The 27,798-nt window shown below is 44.1% G+C and overlaps 2 long non-coding RNA genes and 1 other non-coding gene across 4 annotated transcripts in view; 1 reads left to right on the top strand and 2 right to left on the bottom strand.

Moving 5' to 3' along the window:
* Nucleotides 1–19,152, bottom strand: part of LOC128324496 (uncharacterized) — a 57,636-nt gene extending 38,484 nt beyond the window's left edge. The window contains exons 1-2 of one of the 2 annotated variants that reach the window (XR_008306901.1): nucleotides 19,039–19,152; nucleotides 12,876–13,030 (exon numbers count right to left, since the gene is read on the bottom strand). This is a non-coding gene — a long non-coding RNA (uncharacterized LOC128324496). Of the gene's footprint in view, nucleotides 1–12,519; nucleotides 13,031–19,038 lie in introns of those variants that run through there. The other variant, XR_008306900.1, reaches the window with a different exon arrangement.
* Nucleotides 10,711–10,817, bottom strand: LOC128325525 (U6 spliceosomal RNA). Its single transcript, XR_008307507.1, has one exon. It is a non-coding gene; the product is annotated as a U6 spliceosomal RNA (small nuclear RNA).
* LOC128324495 (uncharacterized) overlaps nucleotides 12,899–27,798 on the top strand; it is a 28,556-nt gene continuing 13,656 nt past the window's right edge. Inside the window, exons 1-3 of the long non-coding RNA XR_008306899.1 lie at nucleotides 12,899–14,246; nucleotides 16,454–16,602; nucleotides 19,673–19,741. This is a non-coding gene — a long non-coding RNA (uncharacterized LOC128324495). The remainder of the gene's footprint in view (nucleotides 14,247–16,453; nucleotides 16,603–19,672; nucleotides 19,742–27,798) is intronic.

A 27,798-nucleotide genomic window follows, 5' to 3' on the forward strand; every position in this document is an offset into this window, starting at 1 on the left:
TTAATTAATTAATTAATTAATTAATCTTCTATTAATTTCAGTGGGTGTACTCATAAGTAACTTAGTCTGGATGTAAGCAATACATCCAGGAGTAGCCTGTCTCATAACTGTAATATTTAAATTGGTGTGCGTGCGCACAGATGCACATGCGCACAAACACACACAATCTCAATGGGGTACCTGAGCTGAGGGTTAGTGACAGAAGGGGTACACTATTATTTCATGGTTCTTACAACCATTTCCCCTATGGAAATCAATGGAGAGTTGGAACTAAAGTATACATACCAATGCAAGCACCTCTGGAAATTAAAAGAAAGAAATATACAGATACAGACTAGGAGCTGGCATAGAGATGAGCATAACTGAGTTGGGAAGAGCACAGGAGAACAAAAATAGATTACCTGGTCCCTAGAAGGCTTTTTCACTCCTGACAACACAGAGTTTGTATGAGGAATGTAAAGTGAAGCGGCTCAAAAGCCAGCCCTCTGGATGAAGTCACAGAAAGATGAAGAAATTCAGCTCTCCAAAGGAAGGCCTTGTGCTTATTTGCCTCATTTACATCCTTGTAATTCCCGTGCATTGTGAGATGACATCAAACTTTACAGACTTCTGTCATTTCAGAAAGTCAAAAGGCACATGGCCTGGCAATGGCTTTTTCATCAGCAGCCAAGATCATCTTTGAATTATATCAGGATAAGATCTATTGTGTGGCAATTTCTGATAATGACATCAAGTGATCCTAACAAGTACAAATATTTTAGCCTTGGGTTTTCTGTATGAAGTTGAAGCAGTTATGTGGTGTGTGGGTATTTTTTTTACATTTTCAAATATCATTAATGATTTTTTTGAAAAAGCAGAACTGTGGATAAAAAAAATTGCAGCCTGTTAAAGCTGATAACTTTACCAGTCCAGCTTATAAAAGGCCTTAGCTGGCTTTTAAGAAGTCTTACTATCAATCTTACAAAGCTAGCACTATAATATATATCCGTATTAGGATTTTGCTATGACTTTGATCCCAGATTCTTAGAGCATTCGGCTCCCTTATGATCAAATGAAAATTCACTGACTTCAGCAACCACTCATGTTGAAGTCATAAACCACTTCTATCAGCACTAAATTGGGCCCTGCCGTGTTCTGCTATGTCCTCCAACAGGGGTGCACAGCTGAATGTTGCCACATGCAAATTCAAGTACCAGATAATTTTAAAAGAAAGTTAGGCAATAACTACTTTCACATATATGATGTGATATCTGCTTTCACAGCAAGAGGACAACAGCCAAAAGTCAACAAGTATGTCAATCTACTATGTTGCTTCTCTTATATTGTTTAATTATGACAATTTTTATTGCAATGTTTCATTGCTGCTGTTATATGGCACTTTAAGTACTGCTTGCAATAGGGAACTGTGGCTTATAAATGATTAAATCAAATGTACTGGTTTAAAATAAGCAGTTATATTGTGGTTTTGTGGATAATATTGATTTTATCATAGAAAATACCTACATATTGTTCTCCAACCCAGTTTAAAATACACTTTCTTTGAACCATTCCTATACTGAGTTATGATATTAACCATAACACCAGCATTACAGAAAATCTCAGCCTAAACTGTTTTCTCATGCATAACTGATTCTAGAATTCCTTCCACTGGTTCCTCTGAATTTGAAATTTCCTGCTTGTGGAATTTCTGGTGCTTTCCTCCACTTTTTGCTTGCATCCCAAATACTCTTTAAAAGTTGTGGGGATGTTAAAGCATTTGCCAGACCAAACGAAATGTTAATGCATGGTGACCTCTGACAAATATCTCCCTTTATCCCCCAATAAGATTTACTTAAAGCAGACACATTACATAATATCAGTAGGCTGTGTTCATTTATACACATGCACAGCACGCATGCATAAACATGCATGCTCTCTTTCTCAGCAACAGTCAAATGAAAGAGAGTGAGGTAACACAGAGAACGATGAGGCCATGTCTTGTTTTAACTAAGCATTAGCAGTAGAGGAGAAGAGGCAATTTGGTTAAGGGCAGCAACCACATATTTCAGGCAATATGTAGTTTGGCTCTGCATCTGCTCTTGTAAATAAAACATTTCAGTGTTTTAGACCTCAGCAGTCTTCAGAAGAACATTTGGAAAGGGCATCCACGTTTTCATACGAATGTGTGGTTTGGTTCTTTCTCTGCTTCTGGAAATGAAAACATTTCACTCTTTTTAACCTAAACAGCCTGGGGACTCAGTTCAAAAGATTTTGTTTCAGCCTGACATTAGCCACAGAAGTTAGTGTATATAAAAGTTTGTTTATTTATTCGATTTCTATACCGCCCTTCCAAAAATGGCTCAGGGCGGTTTACACAGAGAAATAATAAATAAATAAGATGGATCCCTGTCCCCAAAGGGCTCACATTCAAAAACGAAACATAAGATAGACACCAGCAAGAGTCACTGGAGGTACTGTGCTGAGGGTGGATAGCACCAGTTACTCTCCCCCTGATAAAAAAAGAGAATCACCATGTTAAAAGGTGCCTTTTTGCCAAGTTAAGTTAGCAGGGGAGTTGGTGTTGATTCACATAAATTCTTATACAGTTTCTGTTCAATGGCTCTCTTCTCTTCAAAAGGCCCACACTCTCTAGGAAGGACTGTTGTTGTTCATGACAATCAACACTTTTAACATTAAAGACCCAAAATAAACACTGGCAAAGAGAGAGTTGTATCCTATCCAGTTATCTTTTGCAGTTTGTTTGTTTGGACATTTGGCCTGGGGAGATCCTGTAGAGAGTGAGGGGCAGGAGTCAGAAAGGAAAAGGGAGGGAAAGGAGAAGGAGAAGATGGAGTTGTTGCTGAATAAACGTGTAGTCAAATCCACATAAGATTTCCCTGTGTGTATGAACGAAGCAGGTATAAAACAAGAGCGTAGATCAAAGCTCATTCTCTACTCAGGAATGTTAGGTATCTGCATGTCCACTCATATCTTTTGCCAAGACATTGCTTGATTGAGTGCCTGTAAAGGTTTCTCAGAGGACAGATGTTACCCAGCGCCCTGATCTCTGCATGCAAAGGATGATCTCAATTCCCTTTTATGCTAGCACCAATCTCCGTTTGCCAGTGAATCACCACAATCCACTTAGTGCTAGCCCAGCAGTCTCAGCACCTGCTCACAGGGTCGGATGTCACACACATAAGCGCATGCATTCAGCCAGCTGCAATTAGCTTCCCATTGTAAAATGCCTCACCATCACACTTGTCGGTTAAGGTTGAAAAATGCCCCCTTTCTCATCCACTGCCTGCACTTGGCTGTAAATGTATATGCCTCACCATGGCCCACTTAGGTGGAGATTGGTCACGGGGTTATCGATTTTCTGTCTTGTGGCAGAAAAGAAGTCACCCCTTCTGCTGCAAAGAAGTGACGTTAATAGATGCGCTGAGACTGTGACTTTCTAACAAGTCTGGCTTAGCTGGCAGCTCCGTTCATGTCCTATGATAGTGATTTGCAAGTCTGGCCTTCCCTCTGGTTGTTTAAAGATGTATGGGAAGCCAAGGTTTTTGCTCTCAGGTCCTTGAGGTTTACAGTCAGGGCATTAACCCTGTTACTAGGATGGAAATAATTCTAGGACAACAGGGCAACTAACCACATGCTGCCTGCCTGCTGCTAAATATACAAAGGGAGCTCTAAGATAAGACAACATATTACTTCTGCTTTTCTGTAAGTTAGGGCCTGAATCCCTTCAAAAACGTGTGTATGTGCGTGAGAGAGAGAGAGAGAGAGAGAGAGAGAGAGAGAGAGAGAGAGAGACTAGACAAATGAACAGGTGCGGTTATGACATAGAAGCAAGTCTGATTCGGAAAGCCTGAGTCACTAGGAGTTTAAGTTTAGCCCCCAATCTCAGTGCTGTCCTCCCCTACAAAACATTTTTTCCCCATATACAAGAAAGATTGCCACTCACTGCTATGGGAGAAAGTAAAGTATTGCACTTGGTGAGACTAATGTAATGATGGAAAAAAATGCCCTTCAGCCCTGACATTGCGTAGTCCACCTTATTTATTTATTCAATTTCTATACCACCCTTACAAAAATGGCTCAGGGCAGTTTACACAGAGAAATAACAAATAAATAAGATGGATCCCTGTCCCCAAAGGGCTCACAATCTAAAAAGAAACATAAGACAGACACCAGCAACAGTCAGTCCTTGTAATGTGTCCCATTACAATCCTTCAGTTGTAATGGGACACAACTATTGTCATAGGAACATAGGAAACTGCCACATACTTAGTCAGACCGTTGGTCTATCTAGCTCAGTATTGTCTTCACAGACTGGCAGCAGCTTCTCCAAGGTTGCAGGCAGGAATCTCTCTCAGCCCTATCTTGGAGAAGCCAGGGAGCGAACTTGAAACCTTCTGCTCTTCCCAGAGCAGCTTCATCCCCTGAGGGGAATATCTTGCAGTGCTCACACATCAAGTCTTCCTTTCATATGCAACCAACCCTGCTTAGCTATGGGGAAAAGTCATGCTTGCTACCACAAGACCAGCTCTCTAGTCCCCACACCCCAGTCCCAAGGAGCACGCAGACACAATAATCTTGGATAGAAGGGGCCTAATTTATTAATATCATGGTACAATCAGAGAACTGTGTGGAGTAAACGCCACCCCCCATGCAGTGCGGGCCTAACCAGGCCGGTTTTGGACATTGCTGTCCTCACCCGTGCCCCCAAATGGGCGACACACCCTGACTCATGATAGAAGTAGGATAAGCCCACTTCATCCCACGTCAACCCGTCCAGGTCAGGGCAACTCCTAGGGCTTCAAACCCCCCCCCCCCCCCAAGCTGTGCAGCCTTTGAGGTGTATGAAGCCCTGATGTAGGTTTTCTGGTGAATCTGAATCCCTGAGCTGCCAAGCCTCTAGGGACCGATTATCCAATCCACCTTTTTCCAAACTGCCCAAGGATGCTCACCGTTCTCAACCCCATGTGCATCTCCACCCAGCCCGCACTGCACTTGGTCAACCGGGCAACGCAGAACGGAGTAGGCAAAAAAGACACACACACTCAGCCCGGCCAATATGCTGAGGGGCCAAAAATTCCTACTCATCCCACAAAAGGATGACCAGCCAACGCCCGTTCTGTGCCTAGGGGAGGGAGGGAAGCTGGCCGGGCAGCAAAGGGCAGAGGAAGCGAGGGAGCTGTGTGAAAATTGCACGGTCCCTGCCCTCTACCTAGCTCCGGCCAACCAGGGCTCTCCTTGGGACTGTGCTGGGGGTGGGACAAAAAGCCCGTCCCCCAGTACAAGGCTGCAGTCGGGCCAATTTCTGAGGTAGATTTGGTGACTGTTTGCTTTCAGAAATGCTAAGGGAAGTTAAAAGTGAGCCTGAGAAAAGTCATTTTGTACAGTCCTTATGTGAGTCCCTGTTTTTGCAGATAGCAGCGCTTGTTTTGCACTTTGTGTGTGGCCTTCATTTGTACCTTCCTAGTCAAAACAATGAGATCATTTGCACCTGACTTATGTTTTGATGCATGGGAGGAGGGAGAATGGGAAATCCTTTAACTAAGGCCTGTGACAGTGTGCTGGGAGAAGGAAAACATCTTCAGTGGCTACAATAGCAGTTTGGAGACATCTGGGATAGAGAGGTCAACTTTGCAAGCTTTTTCGGGTAAGCCCTCCAAGGGCTTACACACAACACAACATTAAAACATCAGATTTTTATTCTGAAGCTTGCTTTTTGGAATTCTTTGTTTTTTGTTATTGCTTTTGCTACTGCTTTTAGAAACTGAAAACCTCTAGTGAAGTTTTGTACCTTGACATCACATTAATGGTTGAGTTCTGCAACTTTTCCTTCAGTAATGTGCCTTGGACTAATGCCAGCATTAATTTTGTTTATTAATTGACAAATAAAGAGACACATAGAGGAGAAACAAATCTCATCCTCTTTTTTACTTATCTTAACAATCCTTGAATTAGCCTAGCCTCATAGCACAAGCTAGTTCATTTTGCTGGAGTAAGAAAAGCCTAAGCTGAGATAAAATATACATTCTCGGTAGGCACATATATCTCCTTATTAAAAGCACTGTGTCCGTGACACAGTGAGGTATAAGATATCTCTGTTTTAATCATATACAGAGCAATAGTATAATATATGTGCCTTTTACAGATGTGAATGTGCACATGTACACACAATAATTTAGTGGCGGGCAATATGCATCTACCTAATGGGTCAGTGGGAAAATGACTCGACTAGCAAGCCAGAAGTTGCCGGGTCGAATCCCCACTGGTATGTCACAGACTATGGGAAACATCTATATCGGGCAGCAGAGATATAGGAAGATGCTGAAAGGCATCGTGTCATACTGCATGAGAGATGGCAATGGTAAACCCCTCCTTTATTCTACCAAAGACAAACATATGGCTCTGTGGTCGCCAGGAGTCAAAACTGACTCAACGGCACACTTTGAGGAGATTCTCACAATTGGCAAAAAGTGGGCTAAGGGTGTTGGAAGTGAAGGACTCTCTGCTGTCTCATGTCTCAATGACAGATGGGGACAGACTTGTGAGTCAGAGGGCTAGAAGGGTCGAGACATTGGTAACCACTTCTCTCTACTGCTCTGACACTATCCCGTTGATATGTAGATTGCTACTCTCAGGGACCTCCTTCCTTCCTGCCACTCTCTCACTTCCTCCCTTCCCTCTATCACACACGCTCGCCTCTCTCTCTGCATCATGTTTGCAGAGATGCATGCAGCATCTCTCTGCATCCAGCTAGCTAGCTAGATTAGAGATCCTATCTCTCCACTTTCCTATCTAGAATGGAGTTCACCAATAAAGACTTCTTATATTGATTTGAAACTATAAACTGGCTCCAAGTTTCTTTTACTCTCACCATACGCACATGCCTAGGCAGACTCTGCTGTGTTGTGCCTCAGTGCACTCTGCTGTAATAGAAGGGTATCTCTTACCAGAAAGAATTTCCAGCAAAGGGAGCCTAGCCTGCTTTTTGCCAATCGTGTGCTGCAATGGGACCCACACAGCTCCCAGCAGCAAACCTCCTAAAGTACCCCTCCCCTTAGCCGAGGTTAACGGAGTGAGTGCTCCATTAACCTCGTCTTTTTGATTGTGTGGTGCTGCAGCACGGCTCCACGGTGCGGCAGCACATGAGGAGACCCCCAGCCGGCTCGGGGGTCTCTCTAGCTCACGCGGGGCATCCTGGAACTTCTGGGGGCCGTGCAGCCCCTGATTCCCGCAGCCCCCGCTGACTCCGTGACAGAGCCGGCAGTTGTGTGAGCGGCCAATCTGGCCGCCTGGGCTGCAGTTGTGATAATCTGCTAAGCCCACTCTCCCTGCAGAAGCCCCTTCGTTGAGTCTCACTGATCATGAGACTTGCCTCTTTATCTTTTAATATGCAACTAGTCATCCTGTTCTCCCAGTGTAATTTCTGCTTTAGGTACTATCATGACCTGCTATAATATGGCATCTAGGCCTCAAGGCATGAACATAAGAACAGCCCTGCTGGATCAGGCCCAAGGCCTATCTCGTCCAGCATACTGTTTCATATCCTATTCCATAGTGGGAGGCAGGTCACCAAGTGACAGCTGGGCTGCCAGGTAGGTCTGCAATGAGTAGAGTGCAGCCATGGTCAACAAGCCAAGGCTCCCAATCCAGACCCATCTCCTGAACTGTCTACATCATCTGCTGTCTGGGGGGTTACAGGACCTGGGGTCATGACAGGAGCAAGGTTAATGCCCTTATTTTAAGGGCCACTTTTATATTGAATTTTAAATTGAAATAAGTAGTGTGCAACTACAACTTACAATAGGTTGTAGTTATTAAGTAACTACTGGTTAATAAGTAACTGTTGGTTTATTCATGTATGGCGAGGCAATCACCTCAGTCACTTCTCTTTCTTCAAATCCTTCCTAAAATAAACCCACCACCTCTCCCACAAAATATTTAGTTTAACCTCCTAATCTTCATTCCCAACTGTAATCGAATTTAAATACATGTGACTGCACTTGCTCACTCTCACCCCTAGCTTAATTTGTCCTTTCCTCCCTCTCTCTATTGCCTTTCCCACCACTGATTTCAGTTTGCAAGCTCCTTGGGGGCAAGGACATGCAATGTTGTTAACAAAACTCTACAGGTACCACAAACACTGGTGATGCTGTAGAAATATAACAAATCATAATATCTTAGGATAACCACAGGTATAGGTGCTTCTGAGAAATAATCATATGTGGTCTTAAATATGAGGGAAGATACATGCCGCCGACCTTATAGTATTCTTTAATGCAGTGTCCCAGTGCTGTTAGGAGGCTGTATTTCAATGTTATTTATGATTTATAAATTTTCTTGAAGATTTTAATTCGACTTTATACTCGATGACGCCTTAAAATTAACTTTAGACTTCTGTATTCAGCATACTGAAACTGGTTTGAGCAGCTTAGTGTAAGCACGGGTAAGGTAGTTGACAGAAATTCACTGTCTGGTGTTTAAACCAAGTAATTAGAATAATTTTATTAAACAGTTGGTTTTCGCTGAGGTTTGTTTGTCTGTCTTTCTTTATGCTACAAAACTGTAGGGTGTTTATGCTTGCTTGTTATGTCTTTTGTTACAGCACAAAAACAGTAGTACGCCACTAACCAAAACACATACACTTTTCTAGTTCTTCACCAGAACAGGTTATTCACCATGTGTACCAAGGAAGACCACTTCAGGCCCTTTCTTTTTTTTACCCAGCTTATACATAAAGCCGTCTATTTTTCTGAGTCCTAAGAGAGACTCTTCCGTAAGTCTTTCTCACCAAACCCTATCTAACTCTTTAACTTGTTCCAAATGTCAATACTCTAATAGAACATCTTGACTGACAGCTCTCTAGATTCCAAACTCTTCATCACAACATAACAAAATGTTAACCCTGTACTTGCCAAAACATCACAGATTTCAAGGGAATACTGTAGAGCACCTGTATGTTCTGTTATCCTTGGTCAGCATCAGCCAGAGAAAGCATATTAACTCACATGCTGCACACAGAAGACTACAACTAACCAGGCCCACAGAGTGGCAAGAGGGAACCTGGGTAACAGCATTCCAATCTTCTTAGAGGTACATAGCACATATAACACAGACCCCTACCCTTCTAAATGGTGCCCCTTATTCCCAGGTGACTTAGACTCTGTTCTTAGAATAAGCTGTGGCTCACAGCTATAGAGCTAAATTCCTTCAGCATACTCCCAGCACTGCTTTTGCAAGCGACCTCCTTTAAGTACTGCTAAGCTGAGAATATTTAAAGAGAAATCTTTTGACACCTCATTTTACAACACCTAATGAGTAGGGATGATGTAGTAGCTTTTTAGGGCTGGAGAAAAGACTATAAACCATGGCTTTTGTCTACTGAATAGGATTTATTTCCAGCTAGTATGAACATTTCTCATTTCTGATGGCATACTCCCCCCAATATCCATCATGTCATTGTTGTGCATTACACATATGTATTTTTAAAATATACAGATATCTGAGGAATATTCTTGAAGGAGCAAATCCTCTGAGATTGGCAGATTCTGCTATACAGCATGAGAGGAAAACGACTCCCACAGGGGCATAGGGAGCTACTTGGGTGGCTGGAGGATGTAGTCATGCCAGTGGCTACCCAGCCCTCTGTGATCATTAAGCTTCAGGTGGGCGTGCCCCAAGCCATGCCCCTGCAAATGTCATCAGATGCAGTGGGTGTGGCCAGTACCAGGGACAGGGTCAGTTGGCCCTTGCAGAGTTTTCCCAGTCAGCAATTCACTGAATTGCTGACTGGGAGCAAGGTTCAACAAACCACTGACTGGAGAAGAACTGCAGGGTCCAACTGGTCCCATCACCGGTTCTGGCCATGCCTCCTGCCTCTGATGTCAGATGCAGGGGGCTTGGCCACTGCCTGGGATAGGGTCTGTTTGGACCCTCTACCGCCCTCCCCAGTCAGTGTTTCATTGAAACACTGGCTGGCCGGGCTTCCTCCCTGAAGCCCAGCCAGCATTTCAGTGAAACATTGGCTGGAGAGGAGAGGGGCATGCCTCAAGCTCCCAGATGACAAGCACTAAGTTTGCCAGCTGGGTATGGGAGGGGGCATGGGGGTGCCGAGGGTGAGGGTGAGCCTTGGCAGCACACACATCCCAGGCCCTGGCCATCAGGGGATGGTCATCCTCCCTTGCTCAATGGTTCCCATGCCCCTGGACTTCTATTTCTTTCCCTACAATAAAAGATGCCTCTAAGGAGCCCCTGGTGGCGCAGTGGTAAAACTGCCGCCCTGTAACCAGAAGGTTACAAGTTCGATCCTGACCAGGGGCTCAAGGTTGACTCAGCCTTCCATCCTTCCAAGGTCAGTAAAATGAGTACCCAGAATGTTGGGGGCAATATGCTAAATCATTGTAAACCGCTTAGAGAGCTCCGGCTATAGAGCGGTATACTAAATGTAAGTGCTAATATTTGCTCAGGTCAACATGCATGGAGATTCTTTTTTTTTTTAAAGTAAATTCTTATTAATTTTAACAATAATCATTCACAACCCATTAAACAAATATGGACTTCCCGCTCACACCTCCTCGTGAATCACCAACTATATAATTAACCCTTGCTATAATAATAATTCAAAACATAGATTTAAACCTTACAAACACAATTTTGATCTACTCAACCTGCTAATATTACTAAATTTCAAACCCAGTTGTAAAATCAATATTAGGAAAAAATATGGAACGCTTCACGAATTTGCGTGTCATCCTTGCGCAGGGGCCATGCTAATCTTCTCTGTATCGTTCCAATTTTAGTATATGTGCTGCCGAAGCGAGCATAACATGCATGGAGATTCTAAGGATGTTTACACAGAAGGAAGGTCCTCTTGAGTTCAGTGGGACTTATTCCAATGTAGTTGTGCATAGTTTCACACAGCCATAAACACAGCCATAAAATAATCAAGAGATTCAGATTTTGGGGCAGTGCAAATGATGCTCTATTGAAGTGATTTTCAGATTCACTGCCTTCTAGAAATAAATTCCACACTGAGCTGGTTTGGATGATGCATCTGAGCTGGCTCCCACTTAGGAATGGGGACGTGCACAACCACTTCCCCCTCCCAAGAGGGAGGGAAAGAGGAGACAAGGGGAGATGGTGGCACAAGAAGAAAGGGGTCAGACTCTTGCTCAGAGCAAGCACAATCCTGGTGACCACTTTAGGAGATGGCCATGCATCAACAGCTGACATGTGGTGCAGGGCTTGGGGCAATTGCTTCAATTTACCATACTCTGGAAATGACTCTGCCTATTTACATCCCCTCTTCTCCTAATCACATAGGAAATCATCCAGCTTGCCCCCTCAATCACCCGCTCACATGCCATCTAAATACCACATTGATGTATACTTACCGCCTCCCACATGACTAAGAGGAGTGAGGAGGTGTGCCAGGAAGGGGAGTGGGACATGCTCATGCATGATCTCCCTAATTGTGTAGTGGGTGGCTGAGCTTGGACATTTCATCCAAATCAGCCCTTTGATTTCTCTGCCCTAAATGTGACAAAGGATTCTGGGGATCGTTGAGGGTGTTCTTTCCATATAGTACCATGGCCAGGCCAATTGGCAACTCACCAACCTGAATCACACAACATGAACTGAGAGCTCATGATACAACATGTCCAACACTCCACATAGCAGGGAATGATCAGTAAGTAAGGGGCAAGATGGCTTCCAGGGAACTTTATCTCCCATTACTGATCTTATTGGAAGAACACTTCATAAACATCAAAGGAACTCCCAGCGGGTTCCTGCCAGAGCACAGTCTGAAAAACACTGCTCTACGTCAACATCTCTATATTGGTTTTGACTGTGGACATGATTTAACTTATGTATTTTCATTAAATTTCTATACCTCTTCATAGCAAAGTTCTTTGAGCAGTATTCAATGCACAGTAAAATACAAGAATGAAACTTAACAAGCAATAATGTGCAGCACAGAAACAAACACCTTTAAAAGGACGCGGATTGAAAGACAGTAATTGCAGCTTAAAATCTGATTCATTTAAAAGTTCTTTGGATTTCATTTTAAAAGTTGCTACTGCCAGCTTAAAGTTAATCATTGGGGTATCAGCATTGAGGAGGTGCTAGACAGCCATCTGTTGTGCTTGAGAGGGCACTAAACTCACAAAAGAATCTCCTTGGATGATCTCAATGCACTTGGGTGAAGGATACATGGAAGGAGATGTTGCTTCTGATAAGCAGGTCCTAGGCCACATAGGACTTTGATCATTAAACAGGACCATGAGTAGAGCTTGGAAGCAAACAGGTTATGGATGTAGGTGTGAGGGCTTGGCCACAGCTGGCCCTCAGTCTAACCATCTGCTGCCACCAAAATAAGATCTTTAGCTTGTATGACTGGTTCCACTCCTAGTCACTGAACCCTCCGTCTTTCAAAAACAGTATCAAAACTCAGTAGTGTGGTAAATAAAATAGGCAGGTAGGCATGAAGTGGGACTAAAATAACAGACAGATACATCAGTAAAATAGTATAAAAACAAGAACAATTTTAATAGAATAAAAGGTTGCAATTTTTTTAAATAAAAAACCAGTATGGGAACAAATGTTGAAAAGTTTAGTTGGCAATAGTACAAAGTTCAAAATACAAAACAAACAAGCTTGCTAGACTTCTCTCCCAAAGCCTAACAGGTTCTAGTTAGACCAACTCCCTCACTGCTACCTTCCTTAGCACTTTCAGCCCAACCCAACCCTGCTGGTGTTCCAGCCTTCTAGATCACACAACACTCAGCAGCACTCTCTCACAGAACTCTTCTCCCACATGCAGCCCTCTTCTCATTGGCTGCTCAACCCTCCCTTTTTTAGTTAAAAAAAGAATACATTACCCAATCAGAGAGTTTCTTCCCTCAGGCAGCGAGGACCTTCTGTACAACCAATCACATCATAACACTTTGTAACTTTTCCACCAAAACTCTGCAGCAGACAATGTTTACCTCAGATCTGGCTGTTGGAAGTTGCCATCTTTTAACCCTTGCAGAGCCTAGAGGGGACACAGAATATACTAAACATACCATAAAACATAATGGGAAGGAGACATTACTTCATATGAGGTCTTTAAGAACTGATGTTACATATGGTCGCAACGGCCTGCAAACCTTATGAATTTCAAGACCGTGAGGCGAGTCTCACGATCAGTGAGACTCACCAGGAAGAGGTTTGCGGGGAAAGCGGGCTTAGCCTGCTCTCCCCGCAGACGAGCAGGCAGGAAGCCCTGGGCAGCCGGGCAGGGGCTGCGGGGATTGGGGGCCGCGTGGCCCCCAGAAGTTCCAGGATGCACCACACGAGTACGCGGAGCATCCTGGAGAGACCCCCGAGCCCGGAAGGCTGCTTGCAGCCTCCCAGCTGGGGGTCTCCTCGTGTGTTGCCGCACCGTGGAGCTGCAGCAACACACAACCAAAAAACCTGGGTTAGCGGAGCGCACATTTCGCTAACCTGGGCTAAGGGGAGGGGGAATTAGCGGGGTTTGCTGCTGGGAGCCGTGCAGCTCCCACTGCAGCACATGACCACCAAAAAGTGGGCTAGGCTCCCTTAGCCCACTTTTTGGCAGCCGTGAGAATCACCTCATTGTAGTTGTAAAGCTGTAATCACTGCCCAAGCATTATTTCTCAGGCCATAGTACAAACTTGTTTAACACAGGCCTCCTTCCCCCTCTCTCTGCCCCCATGAAATGCCTTGCCTGTTCTGAAAAACTGGAGGATTGGTTGTTGTCATTTAGGTTTTTTAGGTCCCTTTGTTAAAGCTCTTCTATTTTCAACTGCCTGTTTGTATAAATTGCCAGATATGCTGTTGAGTTGGTGTCAGCTCCTGGCGACCACAGAGCTATGTGGTTTTCTTTTATAGAATACAGGAGGGATTTACCATTGCCATCTCCAGCACAGTATGAGATGATGCCTTTCAGCATCTTCCTATATTGCTGCTGCCCAATATAGGTCTTTCCCATAGTCTGGGAAACATACCAGCAGGGATTCAAACCAGCAACCTCACGCTCCCTAGACATGCTACTTCCCCACTGTGCCATTAGGTTGCTTCAGACATGGCAGTACGGCATGTGTATATATAAAGTGTACACAAGTGTACTGACAAATGCCATTTAGACTCTATTATCTGCTAACTGGAATCTGGTGTCAGTTCTTCCATGGAGGACAGAGGCCTAACTCATTTACTCTCATCAGAGATGGGCAGTATCTAAAATACAGGTATTTAAAATATGTATTTTCAATACTTTTGTATTTCGTATCCAAAATACTTTTCAGAAAAGTATTTTGTATTTTGTATCTAAAATAGATTTGCTCAGGTATTTTGTATTCTTAAAATACATTGCTAAAACCAAAATATATCTCAGTCAATCACTGCTTTGCTTTCTTGCTTCAGGAGCTGCCTTTTTATTGCAAGCAGGCAGCCCATTGGCCTCCAGGCATCCTTGTGCGTGTGCTCTGTTCCTACCTCTCTGTCCCCTGAAGTTTGAATAGTTTACTATTCAATTTGCTATTATAGTTTACTATTCAGTTTACTTATTAAACCGTGTGTGTGGTGAATCTGGGGATTCCCTGTGTCTGTTGACTATAAACTGAGCCCTTTCTTATGACCAGTGAAAAAGGGCAAGAGGGTTAGCGGGGAGGAATCTTCAAAAAGCTTATCTCCCTGCAGACAAGCAGATCCTTCCCTCTGGGCAGGCAGATTGCCCACCCAGATGATTACTGGCTGCTGCCAGTTGCTCTGTGGGTCGGGGCGCTGTACACTTTGCCCCATGTCATCCTGCCCCCTGGAGTTCCCATAATACATCGCACAAGTGCATGGGGGATCCCCCTTCTCCTCCCCAGAGCCAACTCGGAGCCCCGCAGTCAACCAGCCGTGGCTGCAATCAGCCATGGCTGGCAGACGATAGAAAAAAACAGGGTTAGGAGAGTGCTCGCTCTCCTAACATCGTTTTAGAGGGAGGCTCCATAGGCGGGTTTGCCACCACGGAGCCACAGGATAGGGCCTGATGCTGGCGGTACACATGTGCATGCAAAACCAGGCTGGGCTTCCTTAGTCTGTCTTTGCACGTGCGTGTGAGTAGCTTCACTATATATTACTATAGTTGTACTGTTCAATTCACGATTACACTGTGTGTGGTGCATTGATCCCCAGTCTCTGTTTCTGTGTCTCTGAGACACACGAAATACGGCAGCTGGGTTAAGAGTGTGCTTGCCCACTTAACCTCGGCTAACAGTTGGGTTTAGTGAGGGGGTTAGGCTACATGGGAGTGCCGGGACCTGTGAGGATCCTAACTCTTCACACGACCAGCCTAACCCAAGCTGGGCTGCCCTAGCTTGGGTTGGACTGGTCGTGAGAACAGCCTCAGTATCACTGTGGGACATACAGAACAATACAGGAAATCAAGCAGCCCTGCTTGCTAAGACTGGATTAAAAGTTTCTAAAGTTTTAAAAGACCCTAACCCTACAGCTGTACTTGATTTGGTTCATATTGGTCCAGGCATTGAAAAGTTGATGGTGGTGGGGACACACAGACTGACGGACACACAGACAAAGACACATACGGAATGCCAGATGATCTCTTAAGCCAACTGGAAAGTAGGCTAAAAAGCTGGAAATACTCAGGTTTTTGAAGGACAAATCCAAGCACATTAGTATGTTGAATGGGTATCCCATTTTCCGGTGGCTATTGTTTTAGATATAATGTAAGTCTAACATCAAGTGATCCCAGATAACAGTTATTTTCCTTTACTGGGATGATCCACAGCCCCAGAAGGTACAAACTGAGTGATTTAACCTTTTGAAAAACTTTTATTGCTTAAAGGAAATGGAAACAAGTTTGGATAAGTAACGAACATCTCAAAATTGTTTCCTTTTTTCAGGCACTGTATTTTGTATTTTAAGATGTATTTTTAAATACTATTCTGTATTTTTATTACAGAAAATGGTTGTTTATACGTTGTTTACCAAGTATTTTCTATCTAAAATATATTTGTTCAGGTAATTTTTATCTAAAATACTTTTTAGAAGTATTTTGCCCTTCTCTGACTCTCATATCTTCTGGATCTCTGTGCTCAGGAAAACTGACACTTTCCCCCTCCTTTGTCTTTGGTTGAAATTAATGCACTTACCAGCAAGTCCTATAGAACTGGGACTTACTCCAGAATAAAACTGTGTAAAGTTGCACGGTATGACAGTTAAGTGTCACTTTGATCTCAGGCATTATTCTTTGACAAGAAAAGCTTGAGGGAGGAAAGCCCTCAAGGAAGATGTCAGTTATGGCTGCCATATTGCAGTTCCCCAAAATCCAGGTGCCTAATTTGCATATTGTTCAAATTTGCATAAGAATGTGCATATTATGCAAGTTGCTTTATTATGGAAATCAAACACATTAATTTGAGCATTTTTGCTTTGTTTCTTCTTCTAGCAAGTATCTCAAAACATTGAAAAAGGAGCTAGCTCATTCCAGAAAACAACAGTCTCCCTCCTCTTTTCTGCCTTTTCTTCTCTGACACAGCAAAGTATGTTGGGGAGAGATGTGACCAGGTTTGCCATGTCCAAAGCCGGAGAACAGAGGTGTGTAGTATTCACACAAGAATAACTACAAGCAGAAACAGCTCTTTAAAAAGCATTTTCACTGAGCAACAAACACACTGAGACTCTACACACAATTAATGTGTAGAGATGAAAGGGGGTTTGCGAGAAGAGCAGGTATGATCCGTTCTTCCTGCAGATGAACAGGGAGACCTCCCTGGGCGGGCAGATTTGTCACCCAGACAATTACCAGTTCCGTCACAGAGCCAGTTGGGGCAGTGGGGTTTGGGGGCCTCCTGGCCCCCAGAAGTCCCATAAGGGTTTGGAGGCGACTTGTGAGTCGGTGCAGCACGGAGCCATGCCGCAATGACACACAATCAATGAACCCACTTTTTTTTGCCTAAACTGCTGTCATTTCATCTGTGGTGCAATATATTGTTGTAATGGTTTGGGATGTTTTACCTGATTTGTTTGAATTAGATTTTTATTAATGATTTTCTTCATTCTTTAAGCCACCCTTAGACTGGAAATATGCAATGGTGGGGTAGTAATAATTAGGCTTGTGCCTGAAACGTTTCGGAGGCTGTTATGAAGGCCTCTGAAACGTTTTGGCGCTTCGGCACCGGCAGGGGTAGTCCTTTAAGGGCGGGGGAGGGTGCACTCACCCATCCTGCCGCATTTCCCCTGCTGGCACTCTGTTATTTCTAAGCCCTTTGGGGCTAAAGCGTTCCTCCCTGCCGCCCCGTTGTCGTCATCGGCCAGAAGTGGCCGGAAGTAGCACGTGTGCGTGCACCCATCGCATGCGCGCATGCATGGCGGACAGGTATGTGCGCTCACGCAATGGGCGCACACGCAATGGGCGCACACACGCTTGCTACTTCCAGCCACTTTCGGCCGATAACGACAACGGGGCGGCAGGGAGGAACTCTTCCTCTCCACGGGGCTTATAAATAACGGAGCACCGGCAGGGGAAATGCGGCGGAAGGGGTGAGTGCACCCTCCCCCGCCCTTAAAGGACTACCCCTGCCGGTGCCGAAGCAACTTCGTGCACATCCCTAAAAATAATATAAATACATGATTAAATTTTGTGCACTGCCTAGACCAGGCGGTATAAAAATATGACAAATAAATAAATAATGATACCAGGTGAGGCTACACCACATTTTAAAGTATTTAGAGTGCCCTCCATATATTTCCTCAATTATTCTCACAACAGGTGCCTAAGGTAGGCCAACATTATTCTTATATTGCAGACTGAGGCAAGGCTGAGACAAGGAGCTTGCTTATGGCCACCTTGTGAGTTCACAGCTGATGTTATATTTCAAAAAGGCTGAGATGGGTGTTTTCAATAGAAAATCAATTACTGTCAGATTTACCTGCTTTATAGTTTTAGCACATTTCTCATTATTAAAGTGAGAGGAACTTAATGGCTGTTAAAGGACGGATATCAATTCTTTTCCCTCCCCCTCCAGGTGGGCAGATATTAGAATTATTTTTCATTATTAGTTAAAGAACATTCTGTAACATGTGGAGAAAGCTGTGACAGTGACATAGGATCTTTCCACAGCTGTTTCAGAGGCAACTGGAAATGGAAGACTAGAAAACCAGCGGCAATCCTTTAAATGTCCATGGCATGGAAGTTAGGTGGATAAATCTCCACACACCAAAATAAGAGTATACCTCATTCTACAACACATTAAAAGCCAATATTTTGCTGCTTGCATGTGGCAATAATGAAATAAAAGGCACAAGAGCACAGATTCTGAACTGCTTTGCAAATCACTATTAGCAGAAGGGGATTCATAGTAGAGGGATTTCCAAGTGCCCTTAATCTAGACTTTGCTAGTCTCTTGCTTCAGAATGCTGGCTTATAAGACAAGAGCAACATGCAGATCCTACACGTATTGTATTCAGGCACAGTGCATTAACCAAGCCCTGTCCTGAAGCACAACCAAGCACTCAGACTACCCCCTCTCGCTTCTTTTGGATTAGGAGAAACCCTGTTTCAAGTCAATGTTAGATGCCTTCTAGGGACCTCCATATAACTCTGTTTAATAAACTTGCTACATTACCAACACCTGTGCAGTTATGAGTCACAACTAGAGTTGCCATGCCATACACACACACACACACACACACCCCCATTCCGGGTTTCACCTGGATTTTAAGCATCTCACCCAGACTGCTTAGCCCACCCAGATTCACCCAGATTGATGGCCGGACCAGGCTCAATCGAGCCCGAGCTGGCCAGTGCAGCTCAAATCTGGTTCGGATTTGAACCGAACCAGGCAATCTGGTTCCATGGAAAGCCTTACACAAATACATGTAAATGTGTGTAGATACCTGTATGTGCATACAACATAATGTCTGAATAAGGCACACATTTACATGTGACATCTATATAGCCTACAACATTGGGCCAGTTCAGATGATACTTTTAAATGCACATTCAGTATATCTGTGGTTTTTTATACCCACTTGGAAAACTGATTCAGATGAACAGGCCATCAATGTGGGTAGAGCGTATTCTTCCAAACACATGTTTAGAATGCTCCTCTATCTTCCTTTCACAGATGCAGGCCTATCCCTCCCCTATCTCTATGGTTCCCAGGTCTCCTTTGTTGTCTTTCCTGCTTCAAACACTGCACCTTCCCATAGATATAAGTTCATAAAATGATAGAGTCATGCACTATGATCAGCTGTTGAGATGCATTTCTATTCCAAAGCAGAAATGAGAGCGTTGGCACCTTTGTGTTCTATGGAGACATGCTGATCTGTGTTGTATTCTACCTAGTAAAAAATTTTTGTTTTGTTGATGAGAAATTTGTCCCAGTGGGGATCCTGTAGAGAGTGTGGGGGGTGGAGTCAGAAAGGAAAAGGGAAGGGAAAGAGGATAAAATGAAGTTGTTTCTGAATAAAGCTTTAGTTAATCTACATAAGATTTCCTTGTGTGTATGAGGGAAGCAGCTATAAAACAACCTGCCTGCTAGCTTGAATTACACAGATTAAATGGGTATGTATGGAGATCTCAGGTCGAACCCAGGCCCCTTGCCTTCTTTCCACTACTTTCCATCACCCACTTACAGCCTCTTCACATCACTCTCCTTTTTAGGATCTGACCAAGCTGTGAGGTCAGGAGTGAAGAACAAAACTGAGAGGCTGCAAGAAGCAAGATCCAAAGGTGTGGGGGAACTAGACCACCAGGCAGGTCCCTTGGGGCATGTGGGGCATCCCTAGTCCTCCCTTCCCCCAACTTCCAGCACCCCACTTACAGCCTCCTTAAAGGACCCAATATTTTCCTCCTAGGAACTGCCAGAGTGTTTTGACAAGGAAGAAGATCCTAGTCAGGTTAGGGGTGAAGGACTGAAACAGAGAGACCACAAGGCGGGCGGAGACCACGAGGCAGCTTCCTTAAGTGGACCTGCCTGGCCCCTTGCCTTCACACTTGCATCTTCCAGAGCCCCACTTACAGCCTTTTCAGTCACTTCCCTTCAAACACCCCCCCCCCCCCCGCGCTCCCCATATTTCTCCCTGCTGGGATCTGACAGAGCATTGTGCCCAGAAAGATCCCAGTCGGGTTGGGGAGAGGCAAAGGCGCTCTCACCCTGGACTTGCAGGCCAAAGTCCAGGGCCTCCACACCCCCGGGGGGCCTCCAAATCCTCCCACCACTGAGCTGGGCAGCTGAGCATGAACTGTGCTTTAGAGACAGAGGGGGAGTGGGGAAAGCAATATGTGGGATGGGAATATGTTGAGTTGCAAGTTGAAATGTTTCTGAAACAGCATATTTGCATAAATATACCTGTTTTATATTTGTACATTCTTGTGAGTTCAGTTGCTGTTTGTGCCCTCAAGAACCCATGTGTTAAAAACACTGCGTGTGTCACGGTGTGTGTGTGTGTGTGTGTGTGCGTGCATGTGCGCATGTGTGAGGCTCCAAAGTGGGGGGAGGGGGCTCCAAAGGCTTTTAGGCCCAGGCTCCAAAATTACCTAGGTGCTCCTCTGGGGCGAGCTGAAGGAGTGAAACATAGAGAATGTAAGAGAAGAGATCCCAAGAAGGGGTTGCACTGGGGGAAAAGAGAAATTGGCACTCAACTTTAGCTATCCAGCTGTTGTTGAACTACAATAAATAAATCGTGACCGGGGATGATGGACAACAACAGCTGGACAGCCAAGGTTGCCTACCTCTGCAGAAGCTCTAGAAAAAGTCAAAAACAAAATAACTGCAGGATGATACTCTCTGGAGAACCAAATAAGAAAGAAAGGTACTGCAATCCTATGAATGCTTACATAGAAGTATGGTCCACTAACATAGTGAAACTTACTTCTCATTAAACATGCATAAGATCACTCTGGAAACCTACCAGATGAGTGCAACATACAGACTGTTCAGTTCAATTTATTATTATTATTATTTTTTTTTAAGGAAAGCTGGGGGGGGGGAGCACCATACTTTATGGGCGACTTATCCAACACTCATCATCCCATCCTCTTAATAACATTATATGATCCCACCAGTTTTGTGGACATTCAGTCTGCCAAAATGTAGGAGACACACTTTCCAAAGTATCTGAACAGCTTTCAGAAAAAGAAATAAATTTACTTATGACAACACTTATTCTTGCAACCAGTGTAGCATTGCGTATTTGTTTGTTTAACATATTTTTATACCACCCAAAACTTACATCTCTGGGCAATTTACAATAAAGTGTTAACTGATAAGAAATAGATTCTTCCAATGAATTCATCTGACTGAAGCCATGAAGTAGTACTTGTTCAGAATTTCTGTATGCAATCATACTGATTTTTTTTTTGTCTCCTAACATGTCTTGCAGAAACTGCCTTAATAACTTTGTAATGAGATGTTGTAATGCATGACAGTTCTACTCCCATTTCAGTTCTCAGTTCTTCCACCTTTTCAGCAAATTTGTATTTGAATTGGAGACTACATGTGTGAGCAACAAAATAATCCACTTAGGGGATCGGGCCATAGCTTAGTGGAAGAGCATCTTCATGCTCGCATGCAAAAGGTCCCAGTTTCAGTCCCTGCCAACTCATTGGAACATTGGAAGCTGCCTTATACCAAATCAGACCAGTGCTCCTTCTACCTCAGACTGGCAGTGGCTTCTCCGAGCTTGAGGGCAGAAGTCTTTCTCAACCCTGTTTTGGAGATGCCAGAGAGGGAACTTGGAACCTTCTACATGCAGATGCTTTCCCCAAAGAGGCTCCATCCGCTAAGGGGAATATTTATTTATTTATTTATTTATTTATTGAAACTTCGTATATACCGCCTCCTCCCAAGACTCTAGTGGTGATCAAGAGAAATACCAACAACAATCAATTAAAAAAAGAAAAAGGAAAAAGAAAGAAAAATTATTAAAGGGCAAACACCTGGCGAAACAGGTGTGTCTTAAGAAGAGCCTTAAAAGCAATGAGGGAGGGGGCTGAATGAATCTGGGGAGGAAGAATGTTCCAAAAAAAGGGGGCGGCCACAGAGAAGGCCCTCCTATGGGCCCAGGCACCACGCACTACACCAGGGCCTGGGACACTAAGGAGGTTCAGCTGAGAAGACCTCACAGGACGGGATACAACTGGCTGAGAGAGGTGATCCCAGAGATATAAAGGTGCTAAGCCCATAAGGGTTTTGTGGGTGAGAACCAGCACCTTGAATTGCACCCGGAAGCAAACAGGCAAGCAGTGTGGTGACTATAAAAGAGGTGTGACACTATCAAATCTATGGCTACCCATGAGGAGGCGGGCCACTGCATTCTGGACTAGTTGAAGCTTCCAAATTGTTTTCAAAGGCAACCCTGGGTAAAGTGCATTACAGTAATCCAAACGAGAGGTAACAAAGGCATGAGTTACTGTTGCCAGGGCCTGACCGTCGAAGAAAGGCTGTAACTGGTGAACCAGCCGAAGCTCGGCAAAGGCACCCCTGGCCACCTCCTCCACCTGCTTTTCAAGCAGGAGCCACGAGCAGGAGGACCCCCAGATCACAAACCATCTCTCTCAAGGGAAGTGCAACCACGTCAAGAGATAAACTCATACACAGCAATTGCCCAGATCGCAATCTGAATAAGAGCAACTCGGTCTTGGAGGGATTGAACCTGAGCTTGTTTTGGCCCATCCAGGTCCTCACAGCCTCTAGGCACGGAGCCAGCACATGGACGGCATCACCTGTTTGGCCAGGGGTAGAGATATAAATCTGAGTATCATCAGCATATTGATGAAAACCTACCCCAAACCAACGGATGACCAAGCCCAGCGGCTTCATGTAGATGTTAAAGAGAATGGGAGCAAGGACCGAGCCCTGTGGAACCCCACAAGAAAGGGGCCAAGGTGCAGAACACTCACCCCCAATCGACACTGACTGGAATCATCCAGTGAGGAACATCTTGCAGTGCTCACGCATGTAGTCTCCCATTCAAATGCAAACCAGGGTAGACTCTGCTTAGCAAAGGAGACAATTCATGCTTGCTACCACAAGACCAGGTAGGGCTGGGAGAGACTCCTGCCTGCAACCATGGAGAAGATGCTGCCAGTGTAGACAATTCTGAGCTAGATGAACCACTACTCTGACTTGGAATAAGGCAGCTTTCTATGTTCCTAAAATATAGTGAGCTCCTATATTTACACAGAGGGGAAATAACTTGCCTAAGGAGCAAGAGGTTGCTGGTTCGAATCCCCGCTGGTATGTTTCCCAGACAATAGGAAACACCTATATTGGGCAGCAGGAATATAGGAAGATGCTGAAAGGCATAATCTCATACTGTGAGGGAGATTGCAATGGTAAACCCCTCCTGTATTCTCCCAAAGAAAACCACATGGCTCTGTGGTCACCTGGAGTCGACACCAACTTGACGGCACAACTTTATACCTACACATTCTCTCTCCCTCTCTCCCTCCCTCCCTCCCTCACGTGTGTGTGTGTGTGTGTGTGTGTGTAAAGGGTTTGCAATTTGCAAGCATTCCTCCAGATATCAACCTCTTATACTCTAGTCTTTTCCTATCTCTATGAGGTTTCATTCCCTATGCTTTCCAATGGGAGTGTTTTCCTGCAATTACTAGGAAGATATCATTTCCCAGGGTTTGGGATTCTGTGGTGAGCCTGGACGAGGTGTGGAATCTACTTGTGAAAACAGCATGTTTGTGGTTTGGTCTTGGACTTTCATCTCAGCGAGTGAGAGAGGCCCAAGCAGCGCTATATATATAAAATATCAGAGAAGGAGGGAGGGAGAGATATTGTTCTGTCGTCAGTGTCGACTCCTGGCGACCACAGAGCCATGTGGTATTCTTGGTAGAATTCGGGAGTGTTTTACCATTGCCTTTCCCCCATGCAGTATGAGATGATGCCTTTGCCATTGTCACTGATGTGAGCATCCGCCTCTAGCACCTTCCTATATTGCTGCTGCCCGATATAGGTGACTACAAATATATATTTATTAGGCACAGTCTGGGAAGCACACCAGCGGGGATTTGAACTAACAGCCTCTTGCTCCCTAGGCAAGCTGCTTCCCCGCTGCAACACAGATGATAGTGAGGATAGTGAGGAATATAAAGGTAAAGTGTGCCGTCGAGTCGGTGTCGACTCCTGGCACCCACAGAGCCCTGTGATTTTCTTTGGTAGAATACAGGAGGGGTTTACCATTGCCATCTCCCACGCAGTGTGAGGTGATGCCTTTCAGCATCTTTCTATATCACTGCTGCCTGATATAAGTGTTTCCCATAGTCTGGGAAACATACCAGCAGGGATTCGAACCGGCAACCTCTGGCTTGCTAGTCAAGACATTTTCCCGCTGCGCCATTAGGTGGCCCAGTGAGGAAAATAGTGACCTCCAAATACTTGAGGGGGCGGGGCAGGGGAGGGGGGAGGAAGTGACTGAAGAGGCTGCAAGTGGGAAAGTGAGGAGAGAAGACAAGGGAAGGATGTTGAAAGCCAACAACCTGGATGGCTTTAAGAGGGGTTTGGATGACTTCATGGAGGAGAGGTCCATCAATGGCTACTAGTCGGAGGGCTGTGGGCCACCTCCAGCATCAAGGGCAGGGTGCCTCTGAGTACCAGTTGCAGGGAAGTAATGGCAGGAGAGAGGGCACGCCCTCAACTCCTGTCTGTGGCTTCCAGCGGCATCTGGTGGGCCACTGTGCGAAACAGGATGCTGGACTAGATGGGCCTTGGGCCTGATCCAGCAGGGCTGTTCTTATGTTCTTATGATCATTTGTATACGGGTAGAGGAATCTAAACGCACATTGAAAGTATCATTTGAACGGGCCCATTGAAAAGAGAGGTGCAACTTTATGTCTTACAACTTGACCACATTTTCACTTGAAACTGTGGAGAAGTAGTTTACTTTGTGTTCATTAAAATCTTGGAGAGTCACCAGGAGTCAGATAAAACTACTTTAGGGGGTGAGTTTTGGCCCACGGACTGCCAAATGGACACTCCTAACAGAGAATATAACTATGCACTAAAAAAATCCTTAGAGAAACAAGCTGTCAGCCTCGAACAAATATAGAACAATGAATTCAGATTTTTGGCTACCCACAAAAATACAGTGCCTAACCAAATGTATCGTACAGTTGCCTTTTTTTTCCATAATGCTTCTATTTTCCCTTTGTACAAAATATAAAATCTAAACCCAGAATCAAGTGTATAATTTCAATTAAAAGTTTACATTACAGTGAAACAGGACACCAGTCCAAAGGGACATTTGTTTTAAGTCTCAGCAGTGCAACTGATCTCTAACAAAAAATGCTTAATTTCAGACATCCAGAGGATGTCCTCTTAATGAATCAATTTTAAACAGACTAATTATGGATTGGGCTCTGGGGAGTTTGCCCATCACTTGGAATATTGGTCACTTAGTGGTCATCTGATGCTACAGTACTACCCTTCATTACTTAGCCCTCCTCTTCACACAAACAGCCACTGTTTCATAACCATTTCATCATATATGGCTAGCTGGCTCACTTATCTCCCCTCCCTTACATCTCGTCCTTGATTGAGCTACAGTAAGCAAATCCATATAGATTGAACTACAGTAAGCAAATCAGTATGGTTGCTGTTAGCACAGTGCAAGGACCTGTTTATCCCTGTGTTCATTTAAGCCTATTGAGACTGGTATTAAAAGAGCTTTGAAAAATAATTGAGGATCTCAACCTTTTGTTGTTGTTTATACAAGCTCTTGAAAATATCATCTGCTTTTGACTTTAATCTGGCAAACCTTTGATGTTTGCTGTTAACCTGCATGTATTTATCAGCAGCCCACAATCCACATTAGTGCAGGGATGTGGTAAGTCCCCACTTGGTGATTTTCAGCTTTAGGAGGACGAGAGCAGGCGAGGTGGGAGGGGGGAAGCTTCATTGAGCCAATTTTCATGAATAAAATCGATTAAAGTTGAAGTGTGTCTTTCCTGTCATTGCAGGTTCTTTTACTGCAAGTTACTGCCTTGGAGAAGTGTATTGTGAACTCCAATGTGTTTAGAGTAGGAAATATTTTGTTCCCAAGACCAGCCCTAATGAAATGCCACAGTTATAAGGAAGATGAATGTGTTATTGAATTGCAATTGGTTGTTAGCCTTTAGATTGTGCCCTCTAACTGGATACTTTACACTCCCCATTGTTTTCTATTTGCATTCTATGAATTGTATGAGCGTGTCCTATGCTCACATGGGCAGTCCACCATTACGGACAATGTGGAAAGCGTATGCAGAAATACATGTTTCTCCTTCTTGTCAGAACACTAGAGTTTAGGTCATACAATGAAGCTGATTTGTAATAGCAAGTCTAGGACAAACAAAAGAAAATATCTCTTCACACTGCACATAATTAATACCATTGTAGATCAATGTGAATCAGCCTAGCCTAGTAGCTATCATCACACCTTGTAAAGAATTTGGTTGGTTAATCATGCATCACAGTTGCTGGGCTGCCTTTGAGAAGTATCCAGAAACTTCAATGGATCCTAAATGCCACTCCAGAATTGGGACTGGATGGCCATGCAAAGGATATCAGCTTGACTGGTTACCTATTTATTTCCGGACCCAGTTCAAAGTATTTGTTTTTACCCATGAAGACCTAAATGTCCTAGGATCTGGTTACCTAAAGGGACCATCTGCTCTCCCAAAGACTAAGATCAAAACCAGAGAGCTGATATCTGCTATCTGAAGTTCAGCAAGTGGGTATAAGAGACATGGCCTTTTCAATTATGGCGCCATTGTTGTGGAATGCCCTCCCAGAGAAGCCCACCTGGCCTCATCACTGCTCACTTTTCATTGGACAATGGCAACTTGGCTTTTTAAAAAACCTTTCAGTGATGGATGATTGACTGAGTACTGAGTTTTGTGCCCGTTTTGTGTAATTGTTTCTTTAATAAGTTCTTCTAATTGGGGAACCTCTGAATGCATGCAGGAAATTGTGTATGTCCTGGACCACTCCAAAGAATCCCTTTTAAATATGCAGCAAACTCATGTAGAAATTTCCTGAAAATAGAACATTTGAAAATCACTGCCTTAGAGTGAATGCTAGAATTTCTGTAACTAAATCCTATGTGTTCATTTTCTATCCCTAGGACTTTTTAATGCCTTACTTGCTTGACTTCTTTCTGGCATTTTAATCTTCATGGAATCAGAAAGGATCAAACCAGATTTGATGTTAAATGTGCTCTTTGTTCTTTATCTTTTTTTAAAAAAAGCAGCCGTGGGGCCTCTGATTTGGATTGGGACAATAGTAGCTTTAAGCTTTTTGCCCTCTGCTAGAGCGCAAATAAAAAAATGTCCCCATGCTGAACATAAGAACAGCCCTGGTGTCCTCCATGAATTTATATGCCCATTTTAAAGCCACCCAAGCTGGATTTCACTACCCTAAATAGTTTAGTGTCATCTGCAAATTTGGCCACTTTGCTGATTACCCCAACTTCTAGATCATTTATAAACATGTTAAAGAGCACTGGTCCCAGTACAAACCCCACTTTTTACTTCCCTCCATTGTGAAAACTGCCCAGTTATTCCTAACTTTCCTTCAAGCAGTTACCAATCAACACATGAACCTGTCTCCTTATCCCATGACTGCTAAGTTTACTCCAGAGCCTTTGGTGGGGAATGTTGTCAAAAGCTTTTTGGAAGTCCAAATATAGTATGTTGACCAGATCACCTTTATCCATATGCCTGTTGACACTCTCATAGAACTCTCAAGGTTAGTGAGGCAAGACTTGGCCTTGTAGAAGCCATGCTGGTTCTCTGTC

This window comes from Hemicordylus capensis, chromosome 4 (assembly GCF_027244095.1).
Source record: "Hemicordylus capensis ecotype Gifberg chromosome 4, rHemCap1.1.pri, whole genome shotgun sequence".
Classification (NCBI taxonomy): domain Eukaryota; kingdom Metazoa; phylum Chordata; class Lepidosauria; order Squamata; family Cordylidae; genus Hemicordylus; species Hemicordylus capensis.